Source organism: Anomaloglossus baeobatrachus, chromosome 2, assembly GCF_048569485.1.
Source record: "Anomaloglossus baeobatrachus isolate aAnoBae1 chromosome 2, aAnoBae1.hap1, whole genome shotgun sequence".
Taxonomy (NCBI): Eukaryota; Metazoa; Chordata; class Amphibia; order Anura; family Aromobatidae; genus Anomaloglossus; species Anomaloglossus baeobatrachus.
In genome coordinates, this window is record NC_134354.1 from 358,263,036 (window position 1) to 358,277,730 (window position 14,695).

The 14,695-nt window shown below is 43.7% G+C and overlaps 2 non-coding genes across 2 annotated transcripts; both read left to right on the forward strand.

The window, feature by feature from the left end:
• Positions 1-88: 88 nt before the first annotated feature.
• TRNAV-AAC (transfer RNA valine (anticodon AAC)) lies at positions 89-161 on the forward strand. Its single transcript has one exon. It is a non-coding gene; the product is annotated as a tRNA-Val (tRNA).
• A 916-nt stretch (positions 162-1,077) lies between these two features.
• TRNAV-UAC (transfer RNA valine (anticodon UAC)) lies at positions 1,078-1,150 on the forward strand. Its single transcript has one exon. It is a non-coding gene; the product is annotated as a tRNA-Val (tRNA).
• Positions 1,151-14,695: the final 13,545 nt, after the last annotated feature.

Sequence of the window (14,695 nt, forward strand, 5' to 3'; positions counted from 1 at the left end):
TTAACCAAAAATACTTTCCTTCAGCAATAAAAAGGCCCCGTCAGTCACAATTCTGCTCTGCTAGCCAATACACAGTAACTTTCCATCAGGTTTCATAGTGTAGTGGTCATCACGTCTGCTTAACACGCAGAAGGTCCTGGGTTCAATCCCCAGTGAAACCAATCTGTTCTTGGTGTTGAAATAATACGCTATCCAACTACAATATATGAAGTTCTCGGCTTTGTTGCCGAATGACGGGATGTTTTGGCTTCCATCACAAACAGAACTACATATTATTTTTTTTTTCCCCTTGCGGTCAAAACTCGTCTCTAAATGCCATTACTTTGCAGGATTTCACATGTTTCATAGTGGAGTCGTCATCACGTCTACTTCACACGCAGAAGGTCCTGGGTTCAATCCCTAGTAAAAACAAGCAGTTTTCGCTGTTTAAGTTATTTGCTATCAACCTGTAACATATGAAATTCTTTGTTTTGTTGCCAACTGATAATATATTTTGGCTTCCATCACCAAGAGAACTACGATTTTGGGTTTCTTTTTTATTGACCATTTTAGCAGAAAACATAATCCCATATTATAAAATTCCTGTTTGTTTCAAAATATATAGTTCCTTTAAATACAAAAGCAAACAACTAAACTATGTGGAAAAAAGTAACACATTCAATGTAAACTTCCTTTTAAGCAAAATCCCTTTGTAGGAATAAAACTGGTAAAATATGTAATAAAAATTGTAAATGTTTCATTAACCAAAAATACTTTCCTTCAGCAATAAAAAGGCCCCGTCAGTCACAATTCTGCTCTGCTAGCCAATACACAGTAACTTTCCATGAGGTTTCATAGAGTAGTGGTCATCACGTCTGCTTAACGCGCTGAAGGTCCTGCGTTCAATCCCCAGTAAAACCAATCTGTTCTTGGTGTTGAAATAATACTCAAATATACTACAATATATGAAGTTCTTGGCTTTGTTGCCGAATGATGGGATGTTTTGGCTTCCATCCCCAACAGAGCTACGAATTTGTTTTTTTTTTCCCTGGCGGTCAAAACTCGTCTCTAATTGCCATTACTTTGCAGGCTTTCAAAGGTTTCATAGTGTAGTGGAAATCACGTCTGCTTTACACGCAGACGGTCCTGGGTTCAATCCCCAGTGAAACCCATGTGTTCTTGGTGTTGAAATAATCCCCTATCAACCTGCAGTATATAAAGTTCTTGGCTTTGTTGCCGAATAACGGGATGTTTTAGCTTCCATCACCAACAGAGCTACGAATTTGTATTTTTTTCCCTGGCGGTCAAAACTCGTCTCTAATTGCCATTACTTTGCATAATTTCAAAGGTTTCATAGTGTAGTGGTCATCACGTCTGCTTCACACGCAGAAGTTCCTGTGTTCAATCCCCAGTGAAACCAATCTGTTTTTGGTGTTGAAGTAATTTCTTATCGACTTGTAATATGTGAAATTCTTGGTTTCGTTGCCAAATGACAATACATTTTGGCTTCCATCACAAAGAGAACTACGATTTTGGGTTTCTTTTTTATTGACCATTTTAGCAGAAAACATAATCCCATATTATAAAAATACTATTTGTTTCAAAATATATAGTTCCCATAAATACAAAAGCAAAAGACCAAACTATGGAGAAAAAAGTAACACATTCAATATAAACTTCAATTTAAGCAAAATCCCTTTGTAAGAATAAAACTGGTAAAATATGTAATAATAATTGTAAATGTTTCATTAACCAAAAATACTTTCCTTCAGCAATAAAAAGGCCCCGTCAGTCACAATTCTGCTCTGCTAGCCAATACACAGTAACTTATCGTCAGGTTTCATAGTGTAGTGGTCATCACGTCTGCTTAACACACAGAAGGACCTGGGTTTAATCCCCAGTGAAACCAATCTGTTCTTAGTGTTGAAATAACACGCTATCCAACTACAATATATGAAGTTCTCGGCTTTGTTGCCGTATGACGGGATGTTTTGGCTTCCATCACAAACAGAACTACAAATTATTATTTTTTTTCCCCTGGCGGTCAAAACTCGTCTCTAAATGCCATTACATTTCACAGGTTTCATAGTGGAGTCGTCATCACGTCTACTTCACACGGAGAAGTTCCTGGGTTCAATCCCCAGTAAAAACAAGCTGTTTTCGCTGTTGAAGTATTTTGCTATCAACCTGTAACATATGAAATTCTTGGTTTTGTTGCCAACTGATAATATATTTTGGCTTCCCTCACCAAGAGAACTACGATTTTGGGTTTCTTTTTTATTGACCATTTTAGCAGAAAACATAATCCCATATTATAAAAATCCTGTTTGTTTCAAAATATATAGTTCCTTTAAATACAAAAGCAAACGACTAAACTATGTAGAAAAAGTAACACATTCAATGTAAACTTCCATTTAAGCAAAATCCCTTTGTAGGAATAAAACTGGTAAAATATGTAATAATAATTGTAAATGTTTCATTAACCAAAAATACTTTCCTTCAGCAATAAAAAAGCCCCGTCAGTCATAATTCTGCTCTGCTAGCCAATACACAGTAACTTTTCGTCAGGTTTCATAGTGTAGTGGTCATCATTTCTGCTTAACATGCAGAAGGTCCTGGGTAGAGTTGAGCGCGGTTCGAGGTTCTCCAGTTATAGGCTCGAGTGCTTTTGGGGGCTGTTTAGATCGAACTAGAACTCGAGCTTTTTGCAAAAGCTCGATGGTTCTAGATACGTTCGAGAACGGTTCTAGCAGCAAAAAGCAGGGCTTTTTACAGCTATAGTGTGCAGGAGCCATCGCTGGCAGCCTGCCACAAGCTGGTAACCAAGATAAACATCGGGTATCCAACCAAAGCGCTTTGGTTAGTAACCCGATGTTTATCCTAGTTACGTGCAGGAAGCCCACACTTCCCCGCTCAGCTCGCTCCGCCCCCTCCTGCCCGCGGCATGTACACACGTACACACGTATACACACACACACACACACGGTCCCTCTCGGCTTACCTGCGGTCGGCCCGGGGGCAGCAGTCCTTGGCACTGGAAACTGTGGCTGCCGGCCCTTTAAGGCCCGCAGACCACAGCGTTCACTGTGTTCTCCTGCATTGAGCATCATCTGTGGGCGGAGCTACCGCCCGGCGTCCTGCTCGGTCGCACAGATGAAGGAGTCACAGTGCCAGCCAGCGACTCCCAGCACATCGCTTCCCTCCGGCGCTGTGTGGGCCCCATCTGCACCGTGACCTGATCAGTATGTGGGACATCACTCCCTCCCCGCCCCTCCCTGTCCCCCTGTGCGTGTGTGTGCCCCGCAGAGCCATGTGTGTGGCCTCCGGAGCCGCGTGTGTGGGCCCCGCAGAGCAAGGTGTGTGTTTGTATGTATGCATGCAGCAGAGCAGTATGCGTGTCTATATGTATGTATATATGCAGCAGAGCAGTATGCGTGTCTGTATGTATGTATGTATATATGCAGCAGAGCAGTATGCGTGTCTGTATGTATGTATATATGCAGCAGAGCAGTATGTGTGTCTGTATGTATGCATGTATATATGCAGCAGAGCAGTATACGTGTCTGTATGTATGTATATATATATGCAGCAGAGCAGTATACGTGTCTGTATGTATGTATGTATATATGCAGCAGAGCAGTATGCGTGTCTGTATGTATGTATATATACCCCGCCCACCATTCCTAGGAGTAAGCAGCATTGAAGATGAGCTCCTGAGTTTTTCATCATTTATACCTTGTAATGAGCGAACAGTAAGACAAAACCTTGAAAAATTCGACTCTGTGGAACAGGAAAGCGAGCTGGACTGAGCTGGACTAAAGATTTTTATGAAAAAAGAGGAAATAGAGGATTTAAAGGACATAAGAAAAAACCTGTTGAAGGACAGATCACATACAACAGGAGGACTCCAAACTGACATCTGACACCCAGAGATCTGCACATCTAAAGGTAGGACCATCCTCCATCCATACCACAACCTACAGACAGTGCTGTAATTACATCTCTGATAAATAAGGATTATTATAAAAATGGAAAATATAAATGTAGAACAAGTAACTGGGCAGAGAGCAGAGCTGGAGACACCCGACACCAGGAGGTCACACACTCTGGAAATCACATACTCTGAAGGGCAGAAAAGCATTCATGCACAAAAAGCCATTAAACATGCAAAGATTAGAGAAGAGCCAGAGACCCTCTTTCCTGATTTTACCTCTAAAGAGGAAGATAAAAGGAAAACCAATTATTTATTTTTCACAGACCAGCCCTTAGCCTGGCACACCGCTCTGTGCAATCAATATAAGTATATATCCAAGAACGGCAATCATAAGGGCCAGCAGATCAGAATTAGAAACCAAAAAGAAGACGAGACCAACTCACTGACCATAAACGTGTACAATAACGGCATAATCATGGTACAAGGGGCTGAGGAAAACTTACAGAAATTTGAAGACAGCTTTTCTCAAATTAAACTCCAGGCACAAAACTGCAAAGAACAACAAACCCCAGCAGCCACCATCACCTCTACAGAGACCTCCAGAGACAGAACTGCAGCCCCCAACACTTCACACCCCTCACCCGAGACCCTCAGAGACTGTTTATCTCAACTAGAAAGAGACTTTGTACAATTTAAAGAAGAACTTCAAAGAAACCTTGGTGACAGAAATGCAAATGACCAAGTAATGAATGAGATAAGCAAACTGAGGTGTGAATATGCAGCAGTGAATATGCATCTGCAGGAAATAAGAAGCAAAATGTGTGAACTGCAGCATGAAAATGCCCGACTGAGACAGGAGATAACAGAGCTGAAGACTCCGGGACACCTGAAACAGGAGGACGCCATAGAAACACAGAGGAGTGAAGACAACATGGCCCCCACTGGCCAGGAGGGAGCTATGGTAACTAACACCAGAACAGACACAATGGCCTCCACTGGCCAGGACACTGAGATACCAAATAACTCCAACAATATGAATGCTCCTGAAAATAACATAAGTGAACCACAAACCAGAGAAACAGAAAAGAGAAGAGAACTAGCCACCAGCAAAATCTCCAGCACAGACCCCCAGCTTCACCCACGTACCCCACCCGTGACCTCACAACGTTTTGATACCATCCTAATAATGGACTCAAATGGGAAATACCTGAAAACATGGCGACTATTTCCAGGAAAAAGGGTCAAAAAAAATCCACTGTGCAACTATTGAGCAGGTGATGGCAGTCATCAATAACCCACGGTTCACAAGCCCAAATCATATTTTTATACACACAGGAACAAACAATCTGCCAGCCCAACACCAGCAGATCGCAGGACAACTGACCCAACTAGCAAAGACGGCAAAACTAAAATTCCCAGACAGCAAAATAATTCTATCATCTCTGCTCCCAAGAAATGATGTATCCAGCCAAACTACCCAGAACATCAACACGGACCTGACCACAAGAATCAAGGCTGTGCCCGACGTGATCCTGGCACAACACCCCTCCATAAAACACCAACACCTCTACGACGACAAGCACCTAAACAAACAAGGGGTCAGCCTACTGGCCAAAGAGCTGAAGGACATTATACTAAACAGAGACCCCATGCCTGGACTCAACAACAACCAAAATCCCATGGAAAGACCCCCAACAATAAAAAGACAGGAAACCCCAATTTCATCACAGGAGGCCAGAAACAAAGCCCTTCACCCAACATCGGGCCATCAGAGGAGGAGACCACCATGGAGGGGACCATCAACCCCACACAGAGACATGCAGGGCAGAGATATGGAAGAGATTAGAACCCTGCTCAGCACATTGTGCAGGAAACTAATGTGACTGGATCTAACATACCTATAAACCAGTCGTAAATCCAGAGTGTCTTACACAGCCGCACTCATTACAAGGTATATACACATGAGGTATATAGAAAAAAAAAAAAAAATGACCTCATTCACAATCAGCAGCTGGAACATCCAAGGCCTGAGCACCTCGGCCTTTGGATGTAAAACAAATGACCCCGACTTTATTCAAAGACTGAAGAATATAGACATTCAGATCCTCCTGGAAACATGGACCAGAGCTGAAAACGAATCTCTGGTGCCAATCGGATACAGAGAAATCTCTGTCCCTGCCCTTAAAAATAAAAACATCAAACAGGGCCGCTGCTCAGGAGGAATATTGATCTGGTATAAAGAAGAGCTCCACCAGTACATCACACCAGTGAAGAGAGGAGGCAGCCACATATGGATCAGAATCAGCAGCTCCATCCTCACCTCTCAGTCCGATGTCTACCTCTGCACCACCTATATACCACCGCCAGAGTCCCCCTACTTCAATCCAGACAGCTTTGAGATCTTACAAGAAGAAGCCACCCATTATCAGGTCCTGGGCAAAGTTCTCATCTTTGGAGACCTCAATGCAAGAACAGGGAGAGAAAAAGACTTTCTGACCACAGACGGAAACATCTACATATTTGGGGCAGAGAATGACAGTCACGACTCAGAACACTCAGAGAGAAACAGCTATGACAGTACAGTCAACAAAAGTGGCAAAAAGCTCCTGAACTTATGTAAAAGTTTAGGTCTTCATATTCTTAATGGACGTACAAAGGGAGACTCACTGGGAAGATATACACTAGACTCCCATGTAGGAAGGAGTGTAGTAGACTACGCCATTACAGATATGGACCCGGCAAATATTAGCGCCTTCATAGTCACCCCACAAACGCACCTGTCAGACCACAGCCAACTTCTCCTGTACATAAAATCTACAGAGAAACCATCCACACAAAAGCCACAGCAGAGCAGCCTCTACAACCGACCTCCATCCTATAAATGGTCCAAGACGTCAGAAATAAAATATAAAGAGGCTCCCAACAGACCGGAATTACAAGAGATGCTCCACAACTTCTACAGCTACAAGTACAAGTCAAACCCAGAAGGAGTGAATCAAGCTGCAAAAGACCTCAACAAAATATTCCACACCATGGCCAAATTGTCCGACCTCAAACAAGTCAACTACAAGAGGCCAAAAGAAAAGCAGATCAATGGTTGGTTTGACAAAGAGTGTAAAGCCGTTCGAAAGACCCTGAGAACAGCCTCAAACAATAAACACAGAGACCCCAACAACCCAGACCTGAGGGAAGCCTATGACACCATACAAAAGCAGTACAAAACCATCCTCAGGAGGAAGAAGCAGAGCTACATCTCTACCAAACTTAGCCAACTCCAAGACGCCCTCCAAGACAACTCCTTCTGGGAAATATGGAGCCACATGGACACAAAGAGCAAGAAAAAGACTGATACCCATATCCAAAATGGCAACATCTGGCTCCAGTACTTCAGAGACCTCTACAAAGACATCCCAAAAGAAGGACTAAGCCAAGAGCAGGAAAACATAACATCAAAACTAAAGGCAATGGAAGAGAAAATCAAAAACTTCCAAAACCCACTGGACACACCAATTACATTACAGGAAGTTGCAGAGAAAATCACTTCCATAAAGTGTAAAAAATCTAGTGGTCTGGATGGAATCCCCCCAGAGATGTTGAAGTACAGCCCACCAGAAATTCAAGCTGCAATGGTTAAACTGTTCAACATTGTGCTGAGTGCTGGCTACTTCCCTCGTACCTGGAACCAAGGACTCATTACACCGATCCACAAGAGTGGGGACAGGTATGACCCTGCCAACTACAGAGGCATATGTGTCAGCAGTAACTTGGGAAAACTGTTCAACAGCATCCTAAACAAAAGGATCATCAGTTTCCTTACCGAGCACAATGTCCTGAGCAAAAGCCAAGCAGGGTTCGTGCCAAACCACCGCACCACGGACCACATCTACACCCTGCACAGTCTCATTCAGAGCCACGTCCACAATACAAAGCATGGGAAGATATACGCCTGCTTTGTAGACTTTAAAAAGGCCTTTGACTCAGTGTGGCACCCGGGCTTGTTCTTAAAAATGCTGGAAAGCGGAATAGGAGGAAAGACCTACGATGTCATCAAAAGCTCCTACACCGAGAACCTCTGCAGCGTGAGTGTGAACGGTAGAAGAACGGCTTATTTCCAGCAGAGCCGAGGAGTCAGACAGGGCTGCAGCCTAAGTCCAACGCTCTTCAATATTTACATCAATGAGCTGGCTGCTGCTCTGGAATCTTCACCTGCTCCAGGTCTCACACTCCATGACGCCCAGGTGAAATTCTTGCTCTATGCAGATGACCTACTGCTGGTGTCACCAACCGAGAAAGGTCTCCAAGACAACCTACAAATTTTGGAGAAATTCAGCTCCACATGGGCACTACCGATCAATCTAAAGAAAACCAACATCATGGTGTTCCAGAAGAGAAAAAGAAGATTTGACCAGCATCCTTCATTTGTCGTAAACGGCTGCACTCTAACAGGAACAGACAAATACACCTACTTGGGCCTGGAAATTCACCAGTCAGGGAGCTTTAAACAAGCCATAGAGACCCTGAAAAACAAGGCCTGCAAAACCTTTTATGCCATCCGAAGGAAATTGTATCATCTGAAGCCACCAGTGAGGGTCTGGCTAAAAATCTTCGATTCCATCATTGCCCCAATCCTCCTGTATGGCAGCGAAGTCTGGGGCCCTCACACTTACCCAGATTGGTCAAGGTGGGATTCCAGCCCAACAGAAATATTCCACCTGGAATTCTGTAAGCACCTTCTCCAGGTCCATCGAAGCACCTCCAACAGCGCCTGTCGAGCTGAGCTGGGCAGATTCCCTCTACACCTAGCAGCTCTGAAGAGGTCACTATCATTTCAGGCTCACCTACAGAGTAGCAATCCAAGCTCCCATCACCACAAAGCTCTGATACATATACGTGGGCCAGATGAACCAGGACCCCTGGCACAGCTCTCCCAAACCCAACTGGACAAAATAACCAATCACAGCAGCCTGACAAGAACCAGAATCAGGAAGATGGTAGACGAGGGCCAGGAGAGGTATGTCAGTGACTGGAGGACCGACATCAACACCTCACAGAAACTGACCACGTACCAGAGTCTACAGAGAGACTACAGACTGGCCCCGTATCTGGAGAAAATCCCGGACCCCAGAGACCGCAGGACCCTGAGCCGATATAGACTCAGTGCCCACAGTCTAGCCATCGAATCCGGTCGACACAAGCAGAGCTACAAGCCAAGGGAGGACAGACTGTGCCAACACTGTGACCTGGAGGCCCTGGAGGATGAAACCCACTTCCTGCTACACTGCACCAAGTACTCAGCAGTGAGGGACACTCACTTCAGGAGACTCTCCCATCTCTTCCCGGATTTCAGCTCCATGAAGGAGGAAGAGAAAATATATATCCTGCTGGGGGAAGAAGAGAGCGCAGTGGAGATAGCAGCGCGGTATGTGAGCGAATGTCATAGACTTCGAGAAAGAGAACTATGATAAGCCATGGACTTCCATAGCCCCCCATCCCAGATGTGGCCCCCCAATCCCCACCCTGGATATGCCCCATCCACCGTTACCACAGTCCCCACCGTGGATATGCCCCATCATAAGCCATGGACTTCCATAGCCCCCATCCTAGAAGTGCCCCCACAGTCCCCACCCTGGATGTGCCCCATCCATCCTTCCTACAATCCCCACCCACCATCCCCACAGCCCCAGGCCCTAATGTACACTTGCTTTGGCAAAACTAATTTGTATTTGGTCCTGCCAATAAAGCTTATTTGATTTGATTTGATTTATATGCAGCAGAGCAGTATGCGTGTCTGTATGTATGTATGTATATATGTAGCAGAGTAGTATGCGTGTCTGTATGTATGTATATATATATGCAGCAGAGCAATATGCGTGTCTGTCTGTATGTATGCATGTATGTATGTATGCAGCAGAGCAGTATACGTGTCTGTATGTATGTATATATGTAGCAGAGTAGTATGCGTGTCTGTATGTATATATATATGCAGCAGAGCAATAAGCGTGTCTGTCTGTATGTATGCATGTATGTATGCAGCAGAGCAGTATGCGTGTCTGTATGTATGTATGTATATATGCAGCAGAGCAGTATGCGTGTCTGTATGTATGTATATATGGAGCAGAGCAGTATGCGTGTCTGTATGTATGCATGTATGTATGCAGCAGAGCAGTATACGTGTCTGTATGTATGTATGTATATATGCAGCAGAGCAGTATGCGTGTCTATATGTATGTATGTATATATGCAGCAGAGCAGTATGCGTGTCTGTATGTATGTATGTATATATGCAGCAGAGCAGTATGCGTGTATGTATGTATATATGCAGCAGAGCAGTATGCGTGTCTGTATGTATGTATGTATGTATGCAGCAGAGCAGTATATGTGTCTGTATGTATGTATGTATGTATGCAGCAGAGCAGTATGCGTGTCTGTATGTATGTATATATTCAGCAGAGCAGTATGCGTGTATGTATGTATGTATGTATATATGCAGCAGAGCAGTATGCGTGTATGTATGTATATATGCAGCAGAGCAGTATGCGTGTCTGTATGTATGTATGTATATATGTAGCAGAGTAGTATGTGTGTCTGTCTGTATGTATGCATGTATGTATGCAGCAGAGCAGTATACGTGTCTGTATGTATGTATATATGTAGCAGAGCAGTATGCATGTCTGTATGTATGTATGTATGTATGTATATATGCAGCAGAGCAGTATGCGTGTATGTATGTATATATGCAGCAGAGCAGTATGCGTGTCTGTATGTATGTATGTATATATGTAGCAGAGTAGTATGCGTGTCTGTATGTATATATATATGCAGCAGAGCAGTATGCGTGTCTGTCTGTATGTATGCATGTATGTATGCAGCAGAGCAGTATACGTGTCTGTATGTATGTATATATGTAGCAGAGCAGTATGCGTGTATGTATATATATATGCAGCAGAGCAGTATGCGTGTCTGTATGTATGTATGTATATATGTAGCAGAGTAGTATGCGTGTCTGTATGTATGTATATATATATGCAGCAGAGCAATATGCGTGTCTGTCTGTATGTATGCATGTATGTATGCAGCAGAGCAGTATGCGTGTCTGTATGTATGCATGTATGTATGCAGCAGAGCAGTATGCGTGTCTGTATGTATGCATGTATGTATGCAGCAGAGCAGTATACGTGTCTGTATGTATGTATGTATATATGCAGCAGAGCAGTATGCGTGTCTATATGTATGTATGTATAAATGCAGCAGAGCAGTATGCGTGTCTATGTATGTATGTATATATGTAGCAGAGTAGTATGCGTGTCTGTATGTATGTATGTATATATGCAGCAGAGCAGTATGCGTGTCTATGTATGTATGTATATATGTAGCAGAGTAGTATGCGTGTCTGTATGTATGTATATATGCAGCAGAGCAGTATGCGTGTCTATGTATGTATGTATATATGTAGCAGAGTAGTATGCGTGTCTGTATGTATGTATATATATATATGCAGCAGAGCAATATGCGTGTCTGTCTGTATGTATGCATGTATGTATGCAGCAGAGCAGTATGCGTGTCTGTATGTATGCATGCAGAGCAGTATGCGTGTCTGTCTGTATGTATGTATGTATGTATGCAGAAGAGCAGTATGCGTGTCTGTTTGTATGTATGTATGCATGTATGTATGCAGCAGAGCAGTATGCGTGTCTGTCTGTATGTATGTATGCAGCAGAGCAGTGTGTGTGTGTGTGTCTGTATGTATGTATGCAGCAGAGCAGTATGTGTGTGTCTGTCTATATGTATGTATGTAGCAGAGCAGTGTGTGTGTGTCTGTCTATATGTATGTATGCATGCAGAGCAGTATGTGTGTGTCTGTATGTATGTATGTATGCAGCATAGCAGTGTGTGTCTCTGTATGTATGCATGTATGATGTGTATCTATGTATGTCAGTGTATATGACTGTATAGATTTGTCTGTTTATATGTATTTTTGTGAGTTTGCCTTTAAATATGTATATGTACGTGTATGTATCTGTGTATGTGTGTGTGTCTGCGTGTTTATGGGGCCCACTGGGACTCTTCCACCCGGGGCCCACAAAAACCTGGAGCCGGCCCTGCCTGCGGTGATGAAGTCCCGCCATCCCGACCTCAGCGCTGTCACTGTCCTTCATGGCCGCCGCTTGTCACATCACCTTCTCTCGCTTCCGACCCGAGACTGACTAGCGGTGACGTCACGGGCCTCTCGCGATTCTTGGCTGTGAAGGCGGCGGTCATTGAACTCAGTGACAGGGGCTGTCAGTGTGCTGGAGATCAGCGCAGGTAATGTACCTCGCTGACAGCAGCACTTGTCATCCCCTGCAGTGACCTGGGCTGACCCATTGATGTTAGCTCAGGTCACTGCACTGCTCTCCCAGCCAATGGGGAACATCCTGCTCTTCATTGACTGGGACAGTGTGGATCATCATGGCAACCCCTTGGATTACACCAGACCTGGATTTGTTTTTCATTCTAATAAATTGGTTAAAGAGTTAATGATTTGGGGAGTGTTTTTTCAAATAAAAATGTGTTTGTCGTCTATTTTTTTTTATTACTGACTGGGTTGGTGATGTCGGGTATCTGATAGACCCCTGACCTCACCAACCCCAGGGCTTAATGCCAGGTGACATTACACATCTGGTATTAACCCCATATATTACCCCGTTTGCCACCGCACCAGGGCGCGGGATGAGCTGGGGCGAAGCACCAGGATTGGCGCATCTAATGGATGCGCCACTTCTGGGGCGGCTGCGGCCTGCTATTTTTAGGCTGGGGAGAGTCCAATAACCATGGACCTCCCTAGTCTGAGAATATCAGGCCTCAGTTGTCTGCTTTACCTTGGCTGGTGATCCAATTTTGGGGGACCCCTACGTGTTTTTTTTTTAATTATTTATTTAATTTAAAATAACAGCGTGGGGTGCCCTCAGTTTTGGATTACCAGCCAAGGTGAGGTTGCCAGCTGTGGCCTGCAGGCTGCAGCCGTCTGCTTTACCCTAGCTGGCTACAAAACTAGGGGGAACCCTACGTCATTTTGTTTTCATTTTTTTGGCTAAATACAAAGCTAAGCACCCCTTAGTGCCACATGAAAGGCACCAAAGGGTGCTCCACTTTTTCTCCACTTTTTATCCATTTTTTTCTCCACTTTTTATCCACTTTTTATCCACTTTTTATCCATTTTTTTCTCCACTTTTTCTCCACTTTTTCTCCACTTTTTCTCTACTTTTTCTTCACTTTTTCTCCACTTTTTATCCATTTTTTCTCCACTTTTTCTCCACTTTTTCTCCGTTCTTTTTCTATGGTCGGTCTACCCATTAGCTCTGCCATGCATACTGTAGCTCTACACCTACTGCACATGTTACTTTATGATTGACATCTTTTTCGTACCAGAGCTGTCTAAGCCTACTCTGACCCCATATTTGTCATTACTATATTGTCCTTGTACTGTATTATGACATTTGTATCATGTGTTTCATTTCCTGCTGTGTTGCAATTTTTTTGCTGCATCCCAATTGTACCTCTACATTGTTCGAGTTTATGTTATTGTTCTCTCACTCTTATGTGATACTGATTATTGTCATTTTTCATGATTACATGCAGATAAGTCCAATCTGACGAAGGCTCAGGCCGAAACGTCATTTGTAACTTGTTTTGGACAAAAACATATATGCTTATGAAAATTTTTTTTTTCTTAATACGGACCAATAAAGAGTGATTTTGCATTACTATCCATTGTGACTTACTGACTTAGTCTGGGAGATTTAGAGTGCCGAGGCTACTCACTAATTTTATCTATTATTACCTCAGAGCACCTATATACAAGTGAGCAGAGCTTCCTCTACAGTAGTTCTCCTGATTAGGCATGCCCTTACCTCATGAGCAGGGCATTGCAGCTTTGGTAGCAACCATTACGACATGGACTCTGCTTCTGTGGACCCGGGGAGAGTGAGTGCAGATTCATTGCACCCACACTCCTCACATGAAGGGTCCGCACTCCTAGAAAATGGGGGATACGTTCCCAAAGTGTCTCCCCCCCCATATTCTAGACGGTCCAGAGTCGTCGTGGGACCCCTTTATTTTTTTTCTTACAATAAATTGGTGAAAGAGGAAATGTTTTGGGGACTGTTTTTTCAAATAAATTTCTTTTGTCGATTTTTTTTTTTTGATAGTACTGACAGTTTATGATGTTGGGTATCTAATAGACGCCATAACATCACAAACTGCTGGGCTTGATCTCAGGTGACTTTACAGCTAGTATCAACCCGATTTATTACCCCATTTGCCACTGCACCGGGGCACGGGATGAGCTGGGGTGAAGCGCCAGAATTGGCGCATCTAGTGGATGCGCCACGTCTGGGGTGCCTGCGGCCTGCTATTTTTAGGCTGTGAAGGCCCAATAACTCTGTACCTTCCCACCCTGAGAATACCAGACCTCAGCTGTCTGCTTTACCTTGGCTGGTGATCCAATTTGGGGGGGACCCTACTTTTATTGTGTAATTATTAATATTTATAAAATAATTATAAAAAAGAGCCTGAGGGGACCTCCACATTGGATCCCAAACCACGGTAAAGCTGCCAGCTGTGGTTTTCAGGCTACAACCGTCTGCTTTACCTTAGCTGGCTATCAAAAATGGGGGGACCCAACGTCATTTTTTTTTTTAACTATTTATTAAATAGAAAAAATTAATGGGCTTCCCTGTATTTTGATTGCCAACCAAGGTAACGGCAGGCAGACTGGGGTGGCAACCCATAACTGTCTGCTTT